The sequence below is a fragment of the Thermobia domestica genome, chromosome 18 (assembly GCF_964235325.1).
Source record: "Thermobia domestica chromosome 18, izTheDome1.hap1.1, whole genome shotgun sequence".
NCBI classification, from domain to species: Eukaryota; Metazoa; Arthropoda; class Insecta; order Zygentoma; family Lepismatidae; genus Thermobia; species Thermobia domestica.
The window spans coordinates 53,072,906-53,087,101 of NC_137471.1; the positions used below are offsets into that span (position 1 = coordinate 53,072,906).

Sequence of the window (14,196 nt, forward strand, 5' to 3'; positions counted from 1 at the left end):
TCCAAACTAGCACTGAATACCGTGAAATTATTGAAATTATGCCATCGTTCATTTTAATATTCACTCATCAAGCACGTCAGAAATATGTTTTCCAGCTTACCATTCGTCTTCGAAACATATCAAATCAAGCTGAAGAATCCGTTCGACAATGTACCTCTACTCTCATCCTAGTATAAATTCACTCATGAGCTCCTTCGTGGCTACGCGGTTAATGTACGCGCCTTTGGCGGGGATGACCCGGCTTCGATTCCCAGCGGAGCTTATGCGGTTCGGATTCCACGCACTCACATTCGCAAAAACAACACTGACACGTTACTGCTCATCATTTGTTTCCTCATCGGCATCACTATCTTTTCCCAATTTTTCCACTTTTGGTAGCCAAATTCACACAAAATACACATTATTTACAGAATCGTGACTAACGGGATTAATCAGTAAGGTTCCGTCTCATATAGCCTTGTTGCTGAAAGGGGCGTTAAACTCAAAATCAAATCAAATCAATCAGTTCACTCAATGTTTAGTTTCTGCAAAAGAATGATGTCGATTTGCCTGTGGAACATTGAGACTCGACATGGAGAAGTGGCAAGAGATGAAACTATGTGCCTACAGTATCAGAATGATTTAACAGGGTGCGGCACGTAAAACCTTCATAAGACATCAGAAAATGAACGTAATCAATGATTAAACAAATTCAACACATAAAATGAAATGTAATGTTTTGAATATGATTACTCACCTTCACAGTAGGTGCTGAAAGTGTCCTCTACCCTGAAAGTATCCTCCGTATTTAGTAGATGTGGTCTGTTCCTGGAAGTAATTTGAACAAATCCTGTACGCCGCAATTTTTCAATCAAGTCCTGTATGGTGCTTTTTGCTGGCGCAGACAGTTCTGGAAATTTCTCGTGAAACAAATTCTTTGTTTTCGCAAAAGATCCCATACGAATGAACGCATCAATAATGACAACACGTTCGGTTATTAAGTACGGCATTATCACTTCACACAACGAGGCTTACTTCTCAACTTATTTGAACACACTTCACTGGCTGCGGCTGCAACTGCTTTACATGTGCACCTGCAGGTCAAGTGTCTTGTCCCAGGTTCGACACGCCATCTCTTGGTAGAAAGCTGAAAATAATTTAATTGTAACCAAAAATTGCAATAAACCATATTACGACGGGCCGATTTTACGTGCTGCACCCTGTATAAGAAAAACAGCTCAATAAAAAAAATATTTTTATTTTTATTTCTGAAAGGTAAGAGAAGTAATTCTCTTACTAAACTGAGCAAATCCTGTTTTATTTCTTAGTATGAGAGGTGGGTTTACTAAATGTCCAGTGTTTATTTTCTCTTGTTGTGGCATCTTCAGCCCACTTTTAATTTTCGTACTGTATCTGGTGCCTCATTTAATATTAGCTAAAAGCAAATGTTCCATTAAAAGCAAGTGGAATTTAGTAATAGTTACAGAAGTAGACGTCTACCTCAAAACTCGATAGAGTTTCAGATTTGACACTTATAAAACAGCCAATATTATTACCTGTGTGGCGCGTCAAGGAGTATTATTTTAGGATTGTATTTCATAAATTCACTCTTCGCATATTCTTATAGTCCTACTCTCCGGGGTACATCTTGAACCGCTTCTTAATTCATGTTTTGGTTATTGTGTTACGAAAAAAGGGTAACTTAAGATCAAACTGAGTAGATTAGTATACCTTTTATACCTTTTCTGAAAATTGGAAAACTGAACACAGAACAATTTATGATGAGTATATAGTCTCCGTCATCATTTTTTGCAATAATAGTGTTTCTATATCTATAAACGTCGACTAAATGGATATTTTGTCATGTGTACTGACTCGAATAAAATATCGATGCAATAACAGTAGGTATAAGAGTTTATAGTTTGCTGTGATTCATCATGTAGTTCCATTAGGCAATTAATTGCCTAATTTACATATTGCCTGACATACAGCCCGGTGGCCCAGTGTAGGCACTGGCATCCTGTGATATGCCTCTATTTTTTCTATTGCTGTTTCTCTCTTTCCTTTCTTTTACTTTCATGATCTTCAAGTCCATTATATATCCGATACCAGGTTATAGAAGGATTTTTTGTGGACACTGTATATTTCGTAAAGACAGTGATTATTATTTTCGATTTATACTTTATTCTGCGACGCATATAAGTTCTTTCTTCGGTGGGAATTGCTTCTTTCCCACACAACTGAACAAAGAAGTCTTTCATTGCTTTTTCATATATACATTTAAAACATTGCTTTTGGTGAGAAAATTTCAGTTAGTGACGAACCATTTCAGTGTTTCTCCCTGACTTGTTATTATGCACAGTGCAGTTATTCTGCATATATTCTGCAGTTATTTGGAACTGAATTAAGTGCTTTCTTTAATCGCTTATGGAAATATTGCGATAGTTTAGAGAAATACTGCTGACCAGATGTTCAAGTGACCAAAGTGACGCCAGTCACGTTGGTGTTGCAGTTCCTTATCTGTACTTTCTCACGCCCGAGTTATCGTAGTGTCTCGTGCATTGTGGGCAGTTGACTAAAATTAACATAAATTATTTTCCGTATTCTGTTTGCATGTGCACACAGGTGATTGAACTGAGTGGTTTTTTGGAATAAACTGCCAACACTCTTCAGTCAACCATTGCAACTCGTACCTTGAGCTTTGGTGCTCAGGGAGTTTGACTCCGGTATTGTGCGCAGCCACCACGCCCATTGCGTCGGGAATCAAGTATGATTTTGTGTTAATGGGCACACGCTATTAGCCGGCGAAGGACGTTTTCTTACGATTAGCCCCTAACTAGTAAAGTCCCAGGTTCTTAAACCTTGTGCGCTAAAAAGTTAAACACGCGCCCTCCAACATCAGCATTCTACTTTCCTTTTTTGTTTTAATTTGCTGAAGACTCATCTTTACGCTTCAGGATTGTTTGGCGCAGCAACTGAATTCCTCGTGGGATTATCCAGGCAACTTTTCCCCCAGTGCTAATCCCCCAAGTGCGACAATGGTGTGAGAGAAGCATTTGCAGTGAAATCTGAATTATAATCATATATATATAAAGGGCTACAGCGCATTAGAACGGCAAAGTGTGATTTTAGTGATGAAAATTATTATACATATTCTGTGTTCAGTGTTGTGTTCATTCCTCTTCGCTATTTATTTTTAATAGTATCCTAATAAATAAGTATAGTGTTATTTAATCCAGTGTGTTTTCGTTGTTTGTATAAGTGATGTTTGTGTGCGTTATGGTCTGGATGACCGTCTGATCGTCCGTGAGGTTTTCGAGACGAGACACCCGAACCTCTCGGCGCCTAATGCTCGTCTCATCATTGAGACCGACGAGCGATTTGGAAAAAATTTTATAACCCTTCCTGGAGAGGTCCTTCATCGTCCTATCCAGGTAAGTTCAGGTATCAGGAAAATACTTATTGGTAGGATCACGAACCACGAACAGCGACCGGATTACACGGAGTGGTTACAGATAAATGTCCACCCAAACAGAGACCTCGAACATGAATTGAAATGGTTACAATTATATCATCGAACCAATTCAGTTTATGTCTTTCTCTTTTCTTCCTTCCTTTATATATATTCTTTTGGCTATTGACGTACGTCATTGCAGATTACCCAGTCACTCAATTCGCTGAATCTTTATACGGCTTACAATATCCTCTCTTTTTATTAATATATCAAACTCGTGATTCCATCTTAAGCACCAGATTTCATTTTGCCTTACAGATCTATATATTTTCCTTAGCACCTTCCTCTAGAATGTTCTCAAGCTCATTTCGTCTTTCCTCGTCAAAACCCATATCTCTGCCCCATAGGTCACGATTGTTTTATAAATCAGTACTTTGGCTGTTTCAGAAACTAATTTACTTCTCCGGAGACAGAGACTTGCATAATAAGCTTTGTTTCCCACTTGTATTCTATACTGCATATATATGTATTACACTAGACTCCTGAGTGTCCGGCTTACAGCCTAGTTTTCTTTTATTGTAATTAAATGAGGAAGGCAAGGTGTTGCATTGGCAACATTGCAAAGACATTAGAAGTGGGCGTCTGCTACAATCCTTCTACATGTCGTGTGCAAAATACAAGTTGTAACAGGAAAAGTGCAGGGTTCTGCTCCTTGTTCATTCTTTCGTCAGTATGTAACGGACCTCAATATAGTACGTTTGCCGCTGTACCTGATTATAACTGTACACTACGTATAGTACTGTATTCGTAAATTGTTCTTGAAGTATGCTTAATGTATTTTTAGGACTTTTTCAAAAACTAAAAACTGTAGGTTTTGACTCTTATCTTAGGGCTACCTTTTCATATCTATATACTGTAAAATCAGTTTGAGCCCATTTCCTTAAGAATTAGACCTACGATTTACGTTAATGTTTTGTTTATGTTTTCTGCATTTAAGTTTTGCATTACAGAATTTATGTTACAATGTGAACAGTTTACACTGTACGTATTCTTTAACTTACTTTTTATCCAATAAATTCTTGAAACGTGCAGTGCAGTACATGAACATTTATAAACTTCCAGCACAGAGCCAAATAAGAAGTGAGAAAATACATACTGTATTATAACAGTGAGTTTTGGTATAAAAACTTTGTCTTTTGGTATTGGTGGAGCAAAGAAATTAGTTCACAGAACTCCGGGCTATCCAGCGTTTTTGTTATCCGGCCTTCCCTTCCATCACATTATGCTGGATACTCGGAGGTTTACTGTATATACCGAGTCTATTGCTTTTTATTCATCCCATTGCTTGTCTATACTACCTTTATCTAAATTTAATTAGGGTCCTTGGTTCTGATTAATTCCTTGAGTTGATTTTAACGTCCCGTTCAGCAGCGGGGCTATATGAGACGAGACCTACTGATTAACGTAGAATCCGAAACATATGAGCTCCCGTCGGAAATCGAACCCGGGTCTCCTACGACAAAGATGCGTACGCTAACCGCTTAGCCACGAAGAACTAAATTCGTATTTTCTTTTCTATAAACGTTTACGTCTTTTTACAAACAAAGAATTTTTGTGCAAAATGTTAGTTTATTTTATGGAATGCTTAGATTTAGTTAGGTGTTTTGATAATTCTGAAACCGCCTGATTCTTATCTTAGAGTCATTAATATAAATAAGTTTCTCTTCGGCATACAATTTCTTTTCTTTTCTTTCTTTCTTTCTTTCTTCTTTTTTCTCTCACGCGCATGCCTTTATTCTGCGTTAAAGTGTCAATCAAATATCTGAAATAGTTCCGTGTTTTGTTATTATATATTTTGTGTGTAACTGATCTAGACGAAGTATGTTTATCATTAGTAAGTTTTTGATAGGGAATTTATGAATATTTTTTATTAAATAATACAAGAGGCGTAAGACTGGGTCTTTGGTCTTAATATTGAGATTGCTCTACTAGTGTCATAATAACCTAAATGCCAGCTGCTACTGCACAATTCTCAGTCATAATAATTGTGTGCTAACAGAATATCTCCATCAACTAACAGGAAACCTCACGTTATCTCCACTATATTTATTCATGCATCGTAATTTTGAAAGTTCGTCTTTCATGGGACCAAACACATGGAAGTCACAAGGTGAAAGGTCTAGGCTATAATGGGGATGATCTCACACTTCCCACCTAAACTTTGTCAGAAGTTCGCACGTTTGTTGTGCTGCATGAGGTCTTGCACAATGCCTTTGGACAGTTTACTTAGCCGTCGACTTTTAAATGCTGATAAATTTCAGTGCAGCCACACCTTTTCGCTCACAAAAAAAGAATCACTGCACGCATTTCCAATTTGGACGCCACTTGCAGCTGTCGAGACATGTTTACGACTGATTATCAGAGCACTTCCACTTGCCTCGTGAAAGCCGCTACGTCACACGATACAGCTACGTGTCTGTAGTGTTACCACACAATTTCATCAAAATAGCCTTTTACTGAAAATATTTACGGAAGAGTGCAACTAACTTTCTGACTGACCCACGTATTTATAGAAGCTATAGGGCACGAATTCATAAGAAAAGTGACTCACCTTGTGCCTCCATGTTTAATACTGTAACTGAATATTTTCTTCCTCTCTGGGAACGTCACCAGCACCACTTTTATTACTTATCACCAGATTCTTACTCTTATATGTCATGCAAATGGCTAATTCACTAGACATTTTTCATTTCTAACACCAAACCTTTTGAGTACTCCATCAAGAATGGTATGGAAGTCATTGCAGACATCATATCACTAGTTAATTTACATCTATCTTCGCTGGACGTCAAAGCTGTGTTTACTTCAATACTGATCAATTTAGCTATATCCTGTACACAGAGGGAACTAAGAGAAACAAGGCATCCGATCTCATCATTTACGAAGTCATAAAACTCCTTTAAAGCTTCTCGACAATAATTATCTAATTTGAAGAATATATTCACAACCAAAAAGATCTTGGGATGGGAAACCCATTTTCTCCTCTACTTAACTATATAGTTATGGATAATTCGAAAAGAAAATTCTTAGCAATGAGAAATACAGGGTGAGTCAAAAGTCCTTGGACACCTGCATAAGTTTGAAAATCGACGGGAAAAGTAAAAAGTGATGGTGGAAACAGAGGTTTGATGAGGGCCCGCAATTTTTGGAGTATATGTCATTCATGGCCGCCATCTTGAAATCCGCCATTTTGGATTCAAGTCAATTTTTGTAAATGGGAAGGGGGGTATATGACACATCAAATAATACTAACTTGGGCTCAGGAATTTAGTGGTATAATTTGTTTTTTTTTTTTTTTTCTATCTTGTACAGTTTAGAAGTTATTAATGTTCAAAGGTGGGAAATTACCTTGATACTGAATGCTACAACACATGTTCTACGTGTTGTCCATCCCGTGCAATGCACAACTATAGTCGCCGCAACCACTCTGACTGCACACGGAGGAGAATGTCTCCTGAAATTTGGTCACAGGCTTGTTGGATGCGTTCCTCCAAGTGTCTCAAATCACGGAATGTCTCAGCATACACTATCTGCTTCAGATGTCCCCATAGATAAAAATCAAGCGGCGTTAAGTCAGGGGATCTGGGCGGCCACTCCACAGGATCACGGCGACCAATCCACTTCCCTGGCAGTTGTTCATACAACCATTCACGGACACCAAGTCCATAGTGTGGAGGGGCTCCGTCGTGCTGTAAATAAGATGGGAAAATGCTGTAAATAAGATGTGAAAATGCCGTCAGCGTTCAGTGTGACAGGGAACACAAGGTCCTGCAGCAGCATCAGATACTGTGGTGCAGTTAAGGTGTTGTAAATGAAAAATGGCCCAATGATGCGGGTGTCTCATATGCCACACCACACCATCACCTTCGCTGCACTATGTTCTCGACTCGGGTCAACCCAGTTCGGATTTGCGTCACACCAGTACCGACAATTATGTTGATTAACCTTCCCGCTCAAAGTGAAATACGCCTCGTCGCTGAACACTATGCCCTTGGCAAACGCAGAATCCAGTTCGTGTTGTTCAGTAGCTCACATGCAGAACTTCAACCGGCGATCAGGGTAATCCTCGTTCAGTTTATGTTCCATGTGCAGCTTGTAAGGATGCCACTGATTGGCGTGCAATATCCGGACAACGGAGGATTGGCTTATTGTACATGCTAGGGACACACGACGGGTACTTCGTTTAGGACTTTTCACAAACGACGCAACAACCGCCGTTGCAGTTTCCTCATTGGTGGCAGTCTTTGGTCGCTCACTACGTGCCCTATCTTGAACAGAGCCCGCCTCCCGGAATTTGGTGATCACGTGAGCCACCGTGCTGTGCGATACCGGTTCTCTGTTTGGGTGCCGTCTGTTGTAGTCAGCTGCTATCATCCGGTAGCTGCGTTCCCCTGATATAAGGATGATTTCGATCTTCTGTTCACGTGTCAGACCCATTTTAGATCACTGGAACAAAGAGAGAACTGGGTCAGTATCAAGGTAATTTCCCACCTTTGGACATTAATAACTTCTAAACTGTACAAGATAGGAAAAAAAAAAAAAAAACAAACAAATTACACCACTAAATTCCTGAGCTCAAGCTAGTGTTATTTGATGTGTCATATACCCCCCTTGCCATTTACAAAAGTTGACTTGAATCCAAAATGGCGGATTTCAAGATGGCAGCCATGAATGTCATGCACTCCAAAAGTTGCGACCCCTCATCAAACCTCTGTTTCCATCATCACTTTTTACTTTTCCCGTCGATTTTCAAACTTATGCAGGTGCCCAAGGAGTTTTGACTCACCCTGTACAAATTCCCGAAATATTTTTGGTACATACACTATCTTCCAAAAAGTCACCGGTCACACCACAACTTTTGGAATGAAGCAAATCGTGACTCACCTAATATTGAGTAGGGCCTGGATCACATTATGTATCCTCCGAGGAAAACTTTCCATCTGTTGCTGATAGGTATCAGGTGAGATGGCAGCCCACTCCTTCTGCAAGGCGGTTCCAAGTGTGGTATAGTAGCCTCACCCTATAGGTAGCCACTTGCTCACAAAGGGAAGCCGCCCTCGTGTGCGGTTTCTTTTCATACTGTCCTGTTTGTTTTTCCTCTCCCTTGAAAACTGACTGACGGGCAATAAACTGAGCCCAAACTGTTGCCAAATTTTTGTCAATGATCCCTTTTCTTTCCTTCTTTCTGTTAAAAGGAAAACAGTTTGAGAGAGATACGCTCTCGAGTTGAATGCTTGAACACACACATTGGAGGGAAAGAGAGGGAGAGAGAAAAGGGGGCGAGGGAAAGGAAAGTACTACGTATGGCAACCTTTAGCTTTTTCTTCTTCCAAAGGGACCACAAACTTTATGACGACTTCTTTGTGCTAAATTCAAAGTCTTCCGACTAGCTATCGACTGGGCGCGCTCTCTATAGTTGAATTTCGACGAGTTGGTCTGGATCTTAAACAACGCTCCAATTCATCCCACAGATGTTCCACGGCGATTGAGCAGGCCACTGGAATTTTGTGACCCCTCACATTGTTCCCGTAATACCACGACTTAACATTGGCAGCTTTATGGCAAGGGGCATTATCATCCTGATCGTAACATGGGTGCATTCCAAAGAATTTCCACAATGTGGGAAGTACTGAATTGTACAAAACGTCCAAATAATTTGCACTCTTCGTGTTACCAGGAACAACAACAAGCGGGCCTAGGCCGAACCAACAAAATGCACCCCACACCATTACACCATCACCACCAAATTTCACTCTTGACACAATGCAGTCTGGTAAGAAGCGTTGCCCGGGCTGTAGCCACACCCACATCCGACCATCTGACATGAAACACGTGTAGCGTGATTCATCACTCCATAACACATGTCTCCATTGATTTGGGGTCCAATATCGATGAGCCTTACACCATGCCAACTTCCTGGCTTTGTTCGTTGGAGTAATGTGTGACTTGTGGGCAGCTGCTCTACCATGGAAATCAAGTGCATGCAGTTCTGTCCTGACAGTGCTCAGTGAAACTAATGTGCCCGATGCAGTGTGGAACTCGTGCTAGATGGAAGATTCAGTTTGACGGCGATTGCTGGATACCACTCGTTTCAGCACTCTCCGGTCCCTGTTCGCCAATTTCTTGGGTCGGCCGGGCCGTTTAGGAACACTGGTGACACCGTGACGTTTCCATTTCAGGATTACATCTCTCACCGTTGATTTTTGGTAGCGGTGACTTTTGGTAGATAGTGTATGTTAATAATTTTTTGATCATCTACAAAGATCAGAACACCTTCTCAAAGCTAGTCAAAGAATTCAAGAGTATTTGCAATAGTATAAAATTCATCACAGAAGAAAAGTCAGAAAACAGCATTAATTTTCTGGACATCCACATTTATAGGAAGTACAACAAATTCTTCACTTCGGTCTACGAAAAAATAAAATCCTAAGATTTTTTTTACAAAGAATCGGCACATTCCCACCCCATCAAAGAGATTATTTGGAAAAAACTTCTTTTGAGAGCCTTCAAGTATTCTACAAAAGAACAGAACTCAATAAAAACATCGAAACACTGTTTGCTTAAGGAAGAAAAATGGCTTTGTCACACACACGCTAAAAAAAGTAAAAATTCAGCATGGGAATATTATTTAAAAAAAGAAAAAATAAAAAAATAACTACGAAAGTTGACAAAACATGGGTTCCTTATCTCTCTGGCCAGTCTTTTCCGAAAGGTTAAAGAAAGTAGGCAATGCCTTTGGAATTAATTTCTCATAAAATCTGGTACCACTTTCGAAAGTTTCTCATCAACATACAAAAATAATTTTAAAGATGTTTTGGTTTCAGGGATCTACAATGTTTCGGGCGAATGTAATGAATCCTATATTGGTATCTTTCCATTTTATACAACTTCACCGTTAAGATTCAGTCTTATCAAGGAACCTAAACAGGATCTCAATAGATGTTTTCTGAGAATATTTTACATTACTTCATACATTGGAGCTGGATACATTGCCTTCACTTGGAGTTGAATCGTCAATTGAAAATTATTTCACTTTGATGCCAACAAAAATTTAAACTAGCTTTCAGAATAAATCTAGTTGACAAACTACACAAGCCACAATAGGTGTTCAATGACCTTGGTCCAAAAATTCACAAAATTTTGAAATGTTAAATCTGCCAGTGGAATTAGTGTTTACAACAGCCAAAAATGAATTGAGGAACATCCACATTGAACATAAATTAAAGACATATTGTGGAAGTTCGCTGTTAATGTAAATGGTATTTTTTATAAACATAGAAAATTGACGTGAAATACACAATTACTAACGATAATCAAAAATCACAATTAAATCATTGAATAGTTTGCACTAATCATTAATTAAAGAAAACAAGATTTACAATAGGAAATGTACGACGCTGGTTCAACATGCTCCGCTCCTGACCCGTTTCTAGTGACAGTAGAGACTTGTAATTTTATACATAATATTCAGCATAATTTAGACTAATATCCACAAAGTTTCAACAATTTACAACATTTTCTCTTTTTGTTACAGGTTGATGATCAGTAAGAAGTGTAGCCACATTTGAAGAAATGGAGAAATCAAAGGTCCGAGCAGTGACAAAATATTTACTCAAGAAAAATGTAACACCGAACAACATCCATGCAGATAAGGTGGGAACTCTTGGAGACTCTAGCCCTACATATGACCTAGTGAAGAAATGATGCCATGAATTTAAATGTGGTCGGTAGACGTGTAAAGATGAGCATGGTAGTGACCACATCAGAAATGATTACAAAAGTGCATGACATGATTTTAGCAGAACGGTGAGTGACTGTCTGCCATACTCATGTGGCATCTCAACTGGCAGTGTGCATTCCATTCTACATAAACCTTTGTTAATGAAAAAGATCTCTGCACGTTGGGTCCAGCGAATGCTGACGGCCGACCAAAAGAGCACATATTGTGTGGCAAGTCAGAACCTGTTACGGACAATAAAGGCTGATAAGCCAAAGTTTCTGAAGAGATTTGTTACAATGGATGAAACGTGGGTTCAGTGCTTCGATCCGAATGTAAACAACAAAGTATACAATGGAAACATCCAAATTCCCCATCACCAGAGAAATTCGAGGTTCAACCATCAAAGGGAAATGTCATGGCACCTGTTTTCTGGGATGCAGCAGATGGAATTAATAGATTATCTCCAACAAGGAAAGACAATCACAAGTGTTTATTTTGCAAACCTAATTGAACAATTACGTACTGCAATCAAGGAAAAACGCCGCGGAATATTGGATCATGATGTGTTGTTCCATTGCGACAATGCTCCTGCACATACTTCCCAAGTTGTGGTGGCTGCAATTCAAACAGCAGAGTTCGAAATTGTCCCTCATGCCCGTTATTCTCCAGACCTAGCCCCTAGTGACTTCCACCTGTTTCCGAACATGAAGAAAAATCTTCGTGGAAAACATTTTGCCAGTGATTCAGAAGTGACGAATGTTGTGAATGAATGGTTGCTGGACCAATCAAAAGATTTTTTTTTTTCCCGCTGGAATTGAAGCACTTGAAAACTGATTGGAAACATGTGTTCATGTTGCAAGGGACTAGGTTGAAAAATAACTGGTTTGGTTTTCTGACAGGAGTCAGAGGCGGAGCATGCTGAACCACCCTCGTAAAAGTAAGGACCCGTTATACAATAATAAAAATGGTGCTGATATTCCCTGAGAAAAAGAAACTATTCCGTTTTAGTAATAAACACAGAGGCACAAGGTGAGTCAATTTTCTTATCAAATAGGCTATTTTGTTTTTCTTGCCTCAAGAGACAAACAAACGGAAAGTCTAGAACGTAACATCAAAATAACGATATTATTTTTTAATGGCTGAATTTTAGGTTAAAGCTAAAATTTAAAACTTAAATTCTTTAGTAAGTTTTATATATAAATCTATCTATCTATGTATCACAAGTAGAAGTTGATATCAATATTCTGAGTTCGATTGAATTCTTAACTGAAGGATTAATATTTTTAATGTAAGTTACAATAGTGGAAAGCCTCAGCAAACATGACGTAATCTGTAGGTAAAAGCTATTTAAAATGAACATACTTTTATTAATATTAAACATTAACATTGTCATTTATCTTGAATGTATAGTTTTCTTTATATACAACTTATTATCAGTTATCACACTATTTTGTAGACATTGTCATGTTAGTATAAGGATCAAATATGGCTGAGTATTTAAAATAACTACGCAGTCAATGTAAATAACAATTTTATTATGCATATTTTAATTTTTTATACCTTTACTGATTTTAGACTAAACTTACACAGTCGCAGTCCTCTTCGTAAAATTTGACTCCAGCTGCCGTTGAATCTTCCTCCAGGTGAAGTTGGCCGTACATTTTCCCTCCTGCTTTTGCAACCGGGCTGGGGACCGGCTTAGGCGAGTTAAAAATGTACTGCAGCCACCTCTGCAGTTTTCCTTAAAAATAAAACATATATTAACTAAACACTAAATGAAATAGAAGTCACAAAAGAATATTACATATATTTCATTTATATGTATTTTTTATTCATAGTTTATGTGTTTGTTTGTTTGCGTTTCGACTCTTAAGTTGTTTTCGGTGCATATAGTTTCATGTTCGATTTCCAGTTGAAATGTATTCTCTATTCTGTAGCACATAACTGTAGACTAAATCTTGCAAAATGAATTCAGATTAAAGGACATTAACTATTCATTCCTGTTAAGGAATTGGTTTCATTGATTAATACTAAAAAAGTGAAATATTACTAAGATACAAGATCGGAAACCTTAATAATAATTCATTAATTCATGCTCTCAATGCTACTACCATACAACCGATCATATTCTTTTGTAACATCTATTTTTCTTATAGACATAATGTACTACATACTACGTATTATGTAATAATAATAATAATAATAATAATAATAATAATAATAAATATCAACTAAACTGAAAACTCAAGACGACGGCCGTGAACATTTTAGATTTAAAATTATGAAATATAAAAGAGGTTTCCAATATATACACAGAGATCGCGGTATATTTCTAAGATTCTTTTCCTTACTTGGGAAGTTCGACTTCAAATAAAGGTTAAAAAAAATCCTATCATTGTTTATTTTGATGATAATGTTTATTTTTATGGTGTCTAATTATTTTAAAGGAAGAGGTAAATGTATGGCTAGGGGGAGAGAAAATTGAAGACGTTAAGACGTTCCTTTATTTAGGAAGTCTAATTTCTTGGACTGAAGCAGTGAAAAGGACGTAAGTTCCAGAATAGCGCACGCTAAACAAGCATTCAATAAGAAAAGAGGACTACTAGCATCAAGAAATGTGTCGTTGGACGTTCGGAAACGATTTATTAAGACTCTGCTATGGAGCGTGGCGCTTTACGGATCAAAGACACGGACATTGAGAAAACCTGAAATATTCCAGCTGGAAACATTTGAAATGTGGTGTTAGCGCAGAATGCTGCGCGTATCATGAACCGAAAGGAAAAGGAATGAAAACGTACTAAACGAAGCTGATGAAGAACGACAAATCATGAAGACAATAGTAAAAAGAAGAAACAGCATGCTTGGCCATCTTATTCGGCACTCCGATTGGATCATTGTGTTAATAGAGGAAAAGGCAGAAGAAAAACCAGGAAGAGGAAGACCAAGGATAGAATATCTAGAAGCAGTTACGAAGAAGAGACCT

The 14,196-nt window shown here is 38.3% G+C and overlaps 1 protein-coding gene across 2 annotated transcripts in view; it reads left to right on the top strand.

Annotated features, from left to right (window-relative positions):
• The window catches only part of LOC145675546 (glomulin), a 46,925-nt gene extending 33,296 nt beyond the window's left edge, over positions 1 to 13,629 (top strand). Inside the window, exons 2-3 of one of the 2 annotated variants that reach the window (XR_014129149.1) lie at positions 11,028 to 12,242; positions 12,789 to 13,629. The gene's annotated coding sequence lies outside the window, so the exon portion shown is untranslated. Of the gene's footprint in view, positions 1 to 11,027 lie in introns of both variants that reach the window. The other variant, XR_014129148.1, reaches the window with a different exon arrangement.
• The last annotated feature ends 567 nt before the right edge of the window (positions 13,630 to 14,196 follow it).